Raw genomic sequence first — 14,456 nt, 5'->3', positions numbered from 1 at the left:
GAGCTACAAAAGCTACAAAAAGATGAAAATGCAAAGTAAAAATCGATAGTTTGGAACAAATAATGCATGCACAAGGAGGTAGAGAATAGAGGATGGATAGATGGAACTCCTCTTTTATTCCTTTCTCTCTGTTACACATGAGCATATAACACACACATGCGCGCGTGCATACATACACACACACACACACACACACACACACACACACACACACACACACCATTGTGGCCATCGCTCAGCCTCAGAGGGCCTTGTCAATAAAGTCATTTCGGTTTGCCACGCCATACTGTCTGAGGCATGAGCCTATGGAAAATTACTGAAGGGAGATTGTTCCCTTTAGGTTTGCCTTCTGAACAAAGAGATTCTTTCTTGCTGGAGTGGGAGTGACAATAGCCTGAAAAAAACAGCTTTTGTCCTCACAAAATTCTCTTTCAGAACTATGCTAATGAGCTTTTCTTTGAACTGTAAATGGCATCTGCAGTACATGTCAGATGCTAATGGAAATGTCCAAAAAGCGATTATGTGCAGGACTGACTTGCACAGTTTGGTGGTATTCTCCCATTCCTTTGAGTCTCCTGACCAGGCTTCAGAGCCACCCTGTGACTTGGAATAGTATTCTCCTTTGGAGAAAAGTTTTTCTTTATTTTTTCTCTCAGTAATGACATTTTTTAAGGTCATGTTTCATTGACTTTATAAAGCATTATCCTCTGTAGGCAACCTCATAAGCAGCAATGAATGACAACCATTTCTTGAAATTTTTAATTACTGTGACACAGAAAGAGCCATTATTAACTTTTGTATCTGAACCACCTCTGCAGATGTTCTTGACTAAAAGAAGGATGGAAACAGAGTGCTCTGAGAAGCAGGAGTATGACGTATGTAATACATACAGGCTTGCCAAACATGAGAAGGAGGACGGAGGCGTGATTGGGGTGGGAATTGGTGAAGGGTTAAATGAGTGATGCGTGCGTGTTTACCTCTACTATCTTGTACTCCATTAAGATGTATGACTACAGTGCAGCAATAAAAAATGTTAAAAACAAACAGTCACAGGCTGCAGATGGGTTGGGATGACACAAGAGTGCTGCATCAGTGCTGGAGGAACAATAACTCCAACATCAGAAATGCGTTCTCATGTCACAGGCAGGAGGCAGAAGAAGAAAGCCCTATTCCTTGGCACGGTCTTCTCAGCTTGAGGGCATCAAGCGTACTCTGAGAGGGGTAGAGAGCACACAGTGGAAGGGAGCTCTGTACCTGAGCAAATGTAGAAGTGAGTTGTATGAAGTTAACCTTTGGTAGGCTATGGAGAGATTAAGTTGATGTTTGACCAGTTGCCTTCTTATCTCTTCATTTGGGTTTTCCAAAAAACAGATCCTAAAGCAGGGATAAGAGTGTAGGTAGAGTATTTCTGAATGACACAGTGAAGAAGAAAGCCAACAGAGAACATGTTTGTCATGCTGGGAAGTTACAGGTTTACAGTTCTGGGGAAGTCTGAGTTTTTCTATCCAAGTGTGATAGATCAGATAAATTTAAACTTCAACTCAGCCAGGCCTGGTGGTGCATACTTGTAATCCCATTACTTGGGAAACTAAGACAGGAGGATCACAGGTTTGAGGACAGCCTCAGCAAGTAGTGAAACTCTCATCAACCTAGCTCAAAATAAAGATAAAATTGAGCTGGGGGTGTAACTTGGAGGTAGAATGCCCCTGAATTCAATCTCCAGTACCCCCAAAATTTAAAAAAAAAAAACCCTTCAACTCCTCGCAGTCTTTAGTTGATGCTGGTAGGGTGACAAGTGTTAATTCTTCAAACTTCCAGCTTACTAATTGTTTGACCAGAGCCACCTAGGCCATGAAATCCTTCAAGCAAAGAGTTATTAGCCAGTGGCTTATACACTAGGGGTAGGGACCAGGAAGCACAGTGCTGGCACACCTCTGGACCAAGTGGATTTTATGCATTTAAACCCTTTTATAGACTTAAGCCCCATATAACTAATCTACTTCTTACCAGAAGGAAATCTATTACTTTTTTCAGAAGATTATGCCTACTACTAGATGAGAAACGCGTGTGCAGAGATGTGTCTCATCTCTGAGTGGCTGTTGCCTGGCTAAGATCTCATTTCTTAAGGTTGGTGTCACACAGTTGCTACTGCCATTTTGTTGGGGTCGCATTTACAGTTTGTGTTGACCTTGGACGCACTTCTACAGAGTGAATCCTGGCTTCTTAAACACTGGTTAGCCAAGTACGGAATATTACTCATAAGCAAGGAGTGGGCAACAGTTACTTGTTGGACAGACCTCAGGTGGAAGGCTGCTGTATTACAACAGTGGGAATGATGCATACAATGGCAGGGAAATAAAATAGTTCTGATTGACAAAAGTAAAGGGTGTTTTTGTGGGCCAAGTATTTCCCAGAAGTAGACAGAGAAGGGAGATTTGCAAGCAGCAGGTTCATGGGACAATGTTCTTGATCAGTATATGGAGGGGGATGGAATATGAGGGAAACCAGGCTGGGAAAAGCTTAACTGTGATATTCATAGCAAAAGATTCCTTTGAATCACAGGGAGGTCTGAAGCTGAGATGGGACGTTAGTTTGCTGGATCTGCCAGCATAAAGTACCCAGACTGGGTAGCTTACACATTCAAAATCATTCTTAGTTTGGAAGGCTAGAAGCCTCACATCAGCTTTCAGTAGGGTTGGCTTCTTCTTCTTGGCTTACAGATGACATACTTTTTCCTGTATCTTCACATAGTCTTTCCTCTGTGTGTGTCTTTGTCTGCTTTTCCTTTCTGTGAGAACAATAAGCATATTGGGATAGTATCCACCATGAGGATCTCATTTTAACTTCTTTAAAGGCCTTATCTCCAAATATAGTTACATTCTGAGTTACTGGGGTTGGGACTTCAAGGTATGAATAGGGGGAGGGACAATGCATCCCATATCAAAGGGTTCTTTAGTACTGCCTTCAAGTGAGGGAAGAGGCTGGGCCTCTCCCTGATGCTTGAATCCATCACCAGGTGCAGGCTGGCTTCAGGGACAGAGGCTCAGAATGGCTTAAGTGCTTTTTCTCCCCAAGTCTCTGGGAGGGACTTTGCAGAGGTGTCAGCCATATGCATCTCCAGCATAAGGTGGAGTAGAAAGATACCCCTCCTGAGGGAGGGAGAAGATATAAATAGCACACCACAAATTACTCTCCTATCATGAAAAGAAAACCCATTCTTTTTCTTGGACTGGCATTCAATCTCATGAGAGAACTGAAGGTCCTGATCTCATGTCTATGCATGTATCTGTGTATACTAAGTGTATGGAATAGCTTAAAGGACCATGGCAATTATGCTGGTTGTGAACATGTCCATTTTGATCAATATGAGGCAGGCCTGGAAATTAACTTGTATGAATTAGCCTCCAGCTCAAAACAAAATAACTCTTGGTTCTAGAGACACATGGCCACTTTTCTTAGAGGGTAGTAGAAAAGTCAAAAAGAGCAATTTATCAAAACAAACCAGGGATAGTCTGAAGTGTGCCTGCACAGAGTAATGACAGATGTACTGGATTTGCAAAAAGCCCTGAAAAATAAGGGATCCTTTCCATGCACACAGAAGCAATTTCAAAATGCAAAAAATGCCCTTTGAGCACTGACAGATTGTAGATGCTCTCAAACTCATCCAAACATCTCTGTGAACACGAAGAGAAATATTTTTTTTTTCCAAGTCTGTAGTTTGGAAGTTAAACTACTGGCTTCTGGTATGGTAGGAACAAGTGTGAAAATACCTAATACCTTTCAACAAGATGCGGAAGAGTGATATTTGGTGACACTTGATAGGAACATTAAAGTACCTTAACAGGGGCACTCCACCAGGGTCTTGTGAAATCTCCCCATTACTGCAGCTCAGTTGTCAGCTCACCCACTTTCCCTTTCTCTCCCTAGCTCATATGGCCAGATGAAAACATCTGCTTATGCCTCAAATGGGTCATTTTTAAATGTTTTTTTTATAGATAGACTTTTTTAGAAACTGTAAAAAATATAGCTTTTAACCAGAAAAAAAAGTGCTCCTAATATTCTCCTCTGGCTGGGAACTCATTGACCTAGTTTTAAATATCAGGGGTTGGTGATATAACAATGTTAGAGGGAGTCCTTAGCATATAGAGTTTCTGGGTTCAATTCCCAGGATCCCCAGGATTTAAAAACTTAAGGTACTAATAAAAGAAACTGCCAAGTGAACACTGATATGCCAGCACTATATCTAGGATTTCAAGTACCTGATGTACCTTATGGTCTGGAGATAAAATATGCCCCAGAGAAGCTCATATGTTAGGCTGTACAGTCAGGTTTGGAGGCGGGACCTGGCTGGAAGAGGTGAATCACTGCGGGTGCACTCTTGGGGACTGAATTTGTCCCTGGTCACTTCCTCCCATTTTTTTCTCTGCTTCCTGGCTGCCATGAGTTAATAGCAGCTTTTCTTCCTTTGCCATGCCTTCAGGTCCTGCTGCCAGGGTTTTTGCCTTGGAATTGGCTGACTATGAACTTAACCTCTAAAAAAAACCCTGAGCCAAATAAACCTTTCCTCCTCTTGTTGCGCTCATCAGGCATTTTGGTCACAGCAACAAAAATTGACTAAAATACCTGATGGAGCTCTACAAATAAGTCATTACTGTTTATAGGGCACTTCTACATGTTGAGTTTTTTGGTTGGCAACTTACATAGAATATTTTTTCTTTTTCTTTCTTTCTTCTTCTTTTTTTTCAGCACTGGGGATGGAATCCAGAGGCATTCTACCTCTGAGCTACACCCCCAGCCCTATTATTTATTCTTTATTTTGAATCTGGGTCTTACTGAGTTGCAAAGGACCTCACTAAGTAGCTGATGCTGGCCACAAACTGCTATACTCCTGTCTCAGCCTCCCGAATATTGGGATTATAAGTATGTGCCACCACACCCAGCTTACATAAAATACATTATGTGGTTATTATAACCAATAGTGACAGAAAGGATTCAGATGACCTCTAAAATCCTTGACCCATTCTGTGCACAAATCTCCCACTTACCCAAGCTATAACCTAGACATTGCTGCAAAGGAATTCTGTATATGTAAATAAAGTGCCAAGTCAGCTGACCTTATATCAAATTATCCAGGTGGGCCTGACACCATCATATACATTTTTAAATCTGGGATTAAGAGTGAGATATGGGGAAAGTCAAGAGATTCAAAACCAAGAAGGATTAGACATACCCTTTCTGGCTTGAATATGGAAGTAGAAACATGTCAAGAAAAGCAGGAGGCCTCTTGAAGATGAGAGTGACTCCCAGCTGCCAGCCATTCAACACAGAAGTAGAGACTCACACCTATACTTCAAGGAACTGAATTCCTGCCAACAACAAAGGCGATTTTAGAAGTGGATATTTCTCCAGAGCCTCCAGAGAACAGCTCATTGCACTTGACACCTGGATTTCAACTCGGTGATATCCTGAACAAAGAACTCAGTCACATAATGCCAGGCTCTGGGCCTACAGAACTGTGAGCTTCATAATAGGGGTGGATTTAATCCATGAAGCCGCACCAGGTCAATGTCTCCATTTTAGATATGAAGGTGCTGAGGCTTATAAAGGTTCAGCAACTTCCTCAAGGTTCTAGAGGAAGTCACTGGTAAAGTCAATTTGGAACACAGGCAAACTGGTTACATCGAGACAACCCGCATGGGAGGCAGAAATCAAGACATCCTCCAAGATGCCACCCACCAAGATGCTACCCATCCCCAGGTGTGCCTTTCTAGTGCAGTGTACTCCCTTTGTGCATATGGAGCCTGTGAATATGATGACATAGTCACTCCTCTGATTGGGAAAAGAGAATTTCACAGATATAATTAAGGCATTTGATCCACTGGACTAATTAAAAGGTAAAATGTCCTGGTGGACCTGACTGTGAGATCTTTAAAAATAATTCCAGAGATTGGCGATGAAGAAAGTCAAAAAGGCATACTCTTGCTGGCCCAGAAGAAAGAAAGCACCCATGTTCATATTCTCACAAAGAGAAATCACAGGTAGCTTTTAGAAGCTAATAGTTGCCTCTATCCAGCAAGTAATAAAAGAATAGGGACTCCAGTCTACAACTGCAAGGAATTGCATTCTGCTAAGACAATGGAAGAATGGGCTTAAAAAAGACACCTGGCCTTTGGTGAAGATGGTAATGCAGTGGATGTGTTTACTGCATCTTTTCTGACTCTGGGCAGAGGACTCAACAAGGTCGGTCCTGGACTTACAACATGCTGGAATATAGTGATCTAATGAAGTGTTCTTGTTTGGAGCCATTAAACTTGTGGTAATGTATTTTGCTGCAACACAGAATATACTGTGAGAACAGATTGCTCTCCTTTGCTTCACTTGGTAGGAGAGGAGGGATTATAATACAGGCATCTCAAGCTCTTGTTTTTCATTTTTTCACTAATGGCCTTGTCCCTTTGCTGTGCTATCTTTTACTTAGAGCACCAAGGAAGCACCTCTATATTCATATATATATATATATATATATATATATATATATATATATATCCTGCTCCTCTATATTCTTAAAATCTGTCTTTGTACAGATCTGGCCTTGTCCTTTTGCTGTGCTATCTTTGACTTAGAGCACCAAGGAAGCACCTCTATATTCATATATATATACACACACACATATATATATATATATCCTGCTCCTCTATATTCTTAAAATCTGTCTTTGTACAGATCTGGCCTTGTCCCTTTGCTGTACTATCTTTGACTTACAGCACCAAGGAAGCCTCTCTCTCTCTCTTCTCTCTCTCTCTCTCTCTCTCTCTCTCTCTCTCTCTCTCTCCATATATATCCTGCTCTATATTCTTAAAATCCGTCTTTGTACAAATTTGATACATAAACCCAGAAACTTAATTCACTTATTAGGAAATGCCACCCTTTTATGAAAAATACCCTATATCGAAGCTCTCTTTCAGGATGACTGAAACATCACCCTCATCTGTCCATAGAGCTGTACTTAACACAGCATAACCCTCATCAGTCCCCAGTTATAGCAAGCAATATTTGCAGGCACACCAGATCTCTGAGTGTTTGTCATTGGGGAACCAAGTTACACTTCTCAGAAGGCATTCATTCTTTTGGTATCACTGAACACAGGATGATAATGGCTGTGTCAGCTGTCCTGTGACTGGTAACTGTGGAAATGAAGGTCGGTTGCAGATACTCCAGTTCTGCTTTACCATTCAACCCTCTTTGGGGTGGGGGTAGATGTGATATAGGAAAAGATTAATAGAACTATGTCATGGTGTTTGTGTGGCATAAAGCACCCCACTGTGAATTAATGGATATCTTGGTGAAAGAAACACATCTTTACTCCCTTATGCCTTGATAGGTGAGCTACAGTTGGCATCAGCAGAAATATGTGGAAAGATTGTCTTTAGAAGGTTAGCTTTTAAAGGACTCTTTCGACCTCTAAGTCAATGAAAATAGATTTTTGATTGTTGACCAAGACAACTATAAGACTTTCACACTTTAAGAAATTCTCATTGAAGTATAACATACATACAGTTCCTGAGTGTATAGCTTGATAAATTTTCACCAACTGAACGCATCCAAGGAACCAGCATCCACATCAGAATAAAACAGGGTGCCATACACTCCCCTAGCCTGCTTTTCAGCAACCCTAACAATTGAATAATTACTGCACTGGCTTCTAATACCATAGGTACTTTTGTCTATGTCTATACTATTTTTGAACATTATAGAATTGGAATACTCCAATATGTACTTTTTTCTGGATTTTCTTAATGCAATGTTAGGTTTGTGAGATTTACTTGTGTTATTGTATGTACTTACATATTGTTTTATTGTCATTGGCTTGTAATATTTCACCATATGAATACATCATGATTTACTTATCCATTCAACTATTAATGAACATTCTAACAGTTTCCAATTTGGAGAATTACAAATAGCAGTACTGTGAACACTCTGGCATATTACTTTTAGTGAACAAATATTTTGCTAGGTGCTAAATTAAAAGTAAAATTTCTAGGTCATAGGTCATGTGTATATTTGACTAATTTAGTAGATACTCTCAAATAACTTTCCAAGTGTTTGCACCAATTTTTATTAAAAATGGATATGAAACTTCTTGTCATCTTACCAATATTTAATACTCTCTTTTCATTTAAAATCATTTAAAAGACATTTTGCTTTTAATCCATACTAGTTTGCAGAAAAATCAGTGCTGCTATTGTAAAGCTAATGAGCACCTCTATGAAGACATCAGTATTGGGCTAAAGAGACACTTAACATGGGAATCATTGGAGAAGATCATAGCTGATGATATTAAATAACTCATAACCTTTATATAGTGTCTTTACACTTTAAAAATTGATGTAGGAACTTTTACAGTTCTGTTTGAAGGTCTTCTGGGAGATAGGAAGGAAATTCTACCTCCTGAGTATTTTATTGTTTAGTTCTAGAACTAAACACTTTGAAAAATTATCAGGTATATACCTACATTTTAGTTAAGTCTGTTTATCTAGCCATATGTTCTACAAATATCTCTCAAACAGCCAATTATGTGTGAGGACCTATACCATATCCTATAATGCAAAGATAAGCACCACTTGATTTTTTTTTTTTTTTTTTGTGGTACTGGGGATGGAACCCAGGGGCCTTCTATCTCTGGGATGCACTCCCAGACCTATTTTTTGTTGTATTTTGGAAACAGGGTTTCTTAAGCCAGCCTCAGCTGGCTTGGCTTCAAACCTGTGTGATCCTCCTGTCTCCACCTCCCAAGCACAGGGATTACAAGCGTGTGCTACCATGCCCGGCCACTTGATTCTTTATAGTTTAAGGAATAAGAGAACAAGAGTCAAATCATTATATCAAAATTATTAAGTTAAAACTAATATTAATGTTATTTGTGTATTGTTTGCTATTAATGTTTTAGAATGGAGATTAATTGGAGTTTATTGACAACTTGTTAATTAAAGAAAAGTGAATCATTTAAATATGTGAAATAAATTACAAAAGATAGAATACATACTGAGAAGATGGGCTGAAGCCAACAAAAGTTCACTTTGAAGGAAATGAGTGGAAATTAAATATATTTTGGACAGGTTACACACCTCTAAAAAGGAACATTGCTATTCTTTGTTCTTGTTGAGTTTTTCTACACAATACTTCATGAAATAATGTTAAGATTATTTCAGTTGCAGTTTAATCAGGGAATCAGAATTCTGTGATATGAAACAAAGGATTTATGCTATATTAAACTAGATCTCAAAGCCAGGTGTGGTGGCACATGCTTCTAATCCCAGTGCTTGGGAGACTGAGACAGGATCACACAGGTTTGAAGCCAGCCTCAGTTACTTAGTGAGGCTCTCAGCAACTTAGTGAGACCCTGTCTCAAATAAAAGAATAAAAATAGGTTTCGGAGTATAGCACAGAGGTAGAAAATCTCCTGGGTTACACACTCAGTACCACACACACACACACACACACACACACACACACAAAATAAGCTAGATCTCATATAATCATGAGAGAAATTTGGAAAGTAAACATCCAGAAGAGGATGGTTGGCAGAAAAAAAAGAAAAGCTTCTAATCATGGTCCATGGTTTTGAGCTAATGGCAGAATAGAGAAAAGCTTCTAATCAGGGCCCAGTTGGTGAAGAAGTCTATGGATGTCATCTGAGCAGGCCTGAAATATGTCAAAAAAAAAAAAAGGTGGTTGAGAGCCAGGTATTAATGAAGAAAGCTGAGTGAAGAATAGGACAGAACAAGGACAATGTGGAAGTCATGAGACAAAACCAGAACCCAGAGACAAACTGGCATGTGAGTCTGTCTCTCGCTACACCAAATTCCAAAGCTACAATGTCCCATAGAAGGGCATTGTCTTTCCTACTCGTGTGCCCAGGGCAGGGCCCAAAGAACCTGAGGCAGAGACCAGCCAAGAGCTGCTACTCAACACCCATGTGACAAGCAACAATTTGTGCAACCTAACCAGAGCTCTAGACCCACCTTCCTACAGCAATGGCTTTCAAGGGAATTGTTCTGTGGCCAACCAGATCTCACAACCATTGAAAGAAGTGGTAGTAGTTTCAGCTTACTAAAATAATATAATACAAGACTCCCACTAAGAGAGTCAGTTATAAAGAAGAAAAAAAGTACAGGTATAGCATAATTCAATAATTTCATTATATATATATATGTATTTGCAAACTTAGACTATAGAGATGAAGCGCCATCCAGAGACAACAAACTAGTGACAGGCCTAAATACTCAATCCTATCTGCTCTGTCTGGGTGATATCACAGAATAAATGCTAGATGCTAAGTTAAGACACCTGAGTTTTTGTCATTAATTTTTGGCCTTAGAGAAAAAGAACCACTCAATTTGTAGACGCATGCTTTCTAGTGATTGAATGGTATATACACTGGGTCCAACCAATTTAATCTTTAAACAATAACTCAGTAACTGATGAAAAATAACATTGATTCAAGAACCTCATTATGATGTATAATTGCAATATGCCAATAAAAGTATATTGTAAAGTAAGACACATTTCAAAATATTGTCCCACAGCTTAAGATTAAAAAAATTTAACCACATTCCTGGTTTTCAGTAGTGAGTTATTCTTAAGATTTCTCATTACATTTATTGAGAACGAGAATGGATGTATGTATGTTTAATGTCCTTCCTCTTTTTGCACACCTCAGTTCTTTGTTGTCTTAGCCATGTAGCAATTAGACCTTCTGTGTTCTACTTGTCACCCCATGGAAGATTCTTACTGGATCCATTCAATCGACATCTTTAATAGGAGTCAAGTACTACTAGTTGGAAAACTGCTACTCCAAAGTGGTGACAAGAAGCTGGAAGGGTATCAGATTTTCAGTTGTGTATTCCTATGTCTTTACTCATGAATTTTCAATTAGTACTTAAAAGGAATAGGTTATTTCTGCTCCATGTAGCATCAGCGACGGTGGCTCAAATGCCTGGAGCTGAAGGCTACCCATTTTCATCTAGGGATGTTGGCCAGAATAGCTACATATGGATTTTCCATGCAGTCTCTCTGTTTTCTCATGATATGTTAAGTACATACACAAGTGAGCCTCCCAAAGGGACCAGAAAAAATGTATTGTCCTTTATGATCTAGAAATCACATCAATTCTGCTGCAGTCTTAAACATCACTTATTCAAGAGAAGGGAGTTTAGAAACCATCTCTGAAAGGATCATCATTGTTAAATTCTTAGGGTATCTGTGGGATGGAGAGTTCTTAGCACCTGGGATAAGTTTATAAACACAAAGCCTGTCAACCAAATTAACTCTTGTCCAACAAGAACCCATAAAATATGTATGTTAACATATACATAGACATACATACAAACATATATACCTAATAAAATAGTGATTAGGAATAATTATTGGATTAATGTTGCTTCCTAGATATTTTCAGTTTTATGCCTAAAGTTAAGAAAAAGTAATTGGTTCACTCAGTCATTATAAAATAAATGTGCTTCACCTTCATCCACTTTTTCTTTAGAAAAATAAAATGAACTGCTCAAATTTGGACCCAAACCATTTCCATTGAAACAGGGCCTAATGTGCTAAAGATTAGATTATTATTCTTTACTGTATTTTAAAAATGTAGATATGAATTGTATTGTGCTTAAAAGGACAATTAGCCGAGCATGGTGGTGCACGCTTGTAATCTCCTATGCTTGGGAGGTAGAGACAGGAGGATCACGCAGGTTCAAAGACAGCCTCGCTGGCTTAAGAGACCCTGTTTCCAAATAAAAAAGATATAAAATAGATTTGGGAGTGTAGCCCGGAGGTAGAAGGGTTCCATCCCCAATACCACCAAAAAAATTAATAATAATAAAATAAAATAAAAGGACAATTAATACCAGAAAATAATTTGCCACTAAAGAGTCCCCACACAAACACAAACTCACACACATAAACACTCACACAAAAAAGATGTTAAAAAGATTCCACATAATATATTGTTCTCAAATATACAAAGAAATGGTTAGACATGGGATTATTCAGTTATGTCTTCTTAGGTTTATAGTAAGCCAAATTTTCATAGTTTTGATTCTTTTTATCCCAATTATGTGATTTTAGAAATAATGTGATCAATTAAAGTCTGAAAAAAAGTCAGCATTGATTCAGGAGTATACTTATGGTTTTTGGAAACTCTGAGTAGCTCAAGACAAGTAGAGAGTAGTGTTTCTAAGAGAATATAATAAGGCCCAACAGAATCTTATTGTTTAATGTTAATTATAAAGTATTTCAAACATAAAAATATGTGCCCACCACCATAGTTAATAGTTATTAGTACTCACTTCTGAATCTGGTTGACTATTTTTCAGACTTTAATTGATCACATTATTTCTAAAATCACACAACTGGGATAAAAAGAATCAAAACTATGAAATTTTGGCTTACTCTAAACATAACAAATAAAAGGATTTGTTCTCAAATCTTTTTTATAAATAAATAAAATATTACCTATTTATCCAAATATCTATCATTCTTGTCCTTTACCTTCCCTCTCTCAAGAAACATCATTATTCTAAAGTCATATGTAAATTTCTTTACATATTTTCATATATTAGCACTGGAAAAGATAAACTGAGACATGTTCTAATTTTGGAGCTGGAGCAGAAATTCTGTGAATTGGTCAGGTCCAAAATCTGTAATGTTCTGAGCTTCACTGAAGAAGTCGTGAGGGGGTGTCTCAGTCAACATTCTCACTGCTTTGATTCAAAATGACTGACTTCGCAATTTAGGGTAAAGATTTATTGGAACATAGTTGTTTTTTTTTAAAAGATTTTGGGTTCAGTTCACATAAGCCCAGGGTCTGAAGCTCAGGGCACGGCAGCCAGAAGAAGAAAGAGGGAGAAAGCAAGGACTCTGTTTTCCCATCATGGAGGCCAAAAGCAAAAGAGGGAGCAGGGTGAGGAAGAACCATATAATGCTCTCAGCCACAATGCCCCCCAGACACCCTCCTTAGAAACTGAGCCCCACTGCCAACACTGCTACCTTGTTTCTGTGAGGGCTAGGTTGAATGTCGATGTAAGGCAGAGAAAACATTTGATTGGTAAAGTGGTAAAGTACCCTTATTTGAAACATTAGATCAAGTGGAGAAATGCTCTATTTGAAATATTACAGGGGAAAATTCCTGGTTGTGGATTTGTTGGAAGTTTCTGATTGGTTAGGCTTAAGTTTCTTTTTACTGTTTGCTTATTAAGTAGGAACTCAGGACTCTGGAACCACCTCGGCCTAATGACCTCTCAATCAATTATTTTAATAGCACTTATGATTGCATTTCTATACTGCTGCCTTTATGTTTTAAAATCTTGCAGAAATGGTATCATAGAGTTTGTGCCCTTTGGCAGCTCACTTCTATTACTCAACAATATGCTTTTGAGCTTTAGCCACAAGACATAAACATGCCATAAAAAGCATGGCGATACTCATTCATTATTGCAGAGTTCACCATTATTCAACTAAATTTATAATTCACCTGGAAAGTGAGTTAATGGGACAGTTTTTGTACGTGTAGAATATACTAATGACATGCTGACAGGACACCAGACTCCAGCATGAAATCAGGAGAAGGAAAATGTGGTTCTTTGTTTCTCTTCTTTCCAGTTTTAGGGCTAGGTGAGATCTCTCTTAATCCAGCCTATGAATGCTGTTACAGGGGCTACATGGCCTTTATTTGAGCTCAGAAATCTAGTGCCTACACAGAAGGCAGTTCACCTGAGCTAAGGTTGAGACCTATGCAGGGATGAGGGAGCCAGACCTCTGGGCTTCGGCCATACAACCTTGCTGATTCTTTGTAACCTAGCTACCATATTTCACCCTACAGATCTTTCTGTCTGGGCACTTGGAAAGCAAGACCTGTATTCCATGGATTAGGCAAGTTGAGGAGTTAGGTGGGAACGTCCATCTAAGTTCTTCCTCGTCCTACTGCATGCAATCTGCACTTCCATTCCTGTCTTACATGAGAGATGCCTTGCTTTGACTCTTTATTAAGGTTATCTGTTGTTCTTGGGTAGATTTAGTGATTCTTAAGCTTTTTTAAATTGGTAAAATAAAGGAATTAGGGTATTTATTTTCAGAGCACAAAGTTGCATCGCTGGTTTAATATTAAATATACACGAGCTATTATGTATACTCCAGCTCTCATCTCTAACATATTACTCTCTGAATATTTTAAAGAAACTTCTAACATGTAGAGTCTGGCTTAAAAGAAAAAAGGGACTGTGCACACATTTTACTTCTGAGGTGATGTTTACTTTATTCAATTGTATCTACCAAATTTAATGGTGTATTGACCTTGTGTCAACTAACAATATATTATTTTTGTCTCATTTCTGAGCATGTTAAGCTAAAAACAAGGGGCTTCATGAAAATTAAATTGTCTGAGATTTTAGGAC

The 14,456-nt window shown here is 38.6% G+C and overlaps 1 protein-coding gene across 1 annotated transcript in view; it reads left to right on the top strand.

Annotated features, from left to right (window-relative positions):
- Positions 1-14,456, top strand: part of MACROD2 (mono-ADP ribosylhydrolase 2) — a gene marked incomplete at both ends in the record, with an annotated part of 2,062,459 nt that overhangs the window by 1,818,092 nt on the left and 229,911 nt on the right. The gene's annotated exons all lie outside the window — the stretch shown is intronic.

Source organism: Muscardinus avellanarius (genome assembly GCF_963383645.1).
Source record: "Muscardinus avellanarius genome assembly, chromosome: 19".
NCBI classification, from domain to species: Eukaryota; Metazoa; Chordata; class Mammalia; order Rodentia; family Gliridae; genus Muscardinus; species Muscardinus avellanarius.
Note: the sequence above shows the minus strand (reverse complement) of the source record. Positions and strands in the feature narration are given on the sequence as shown.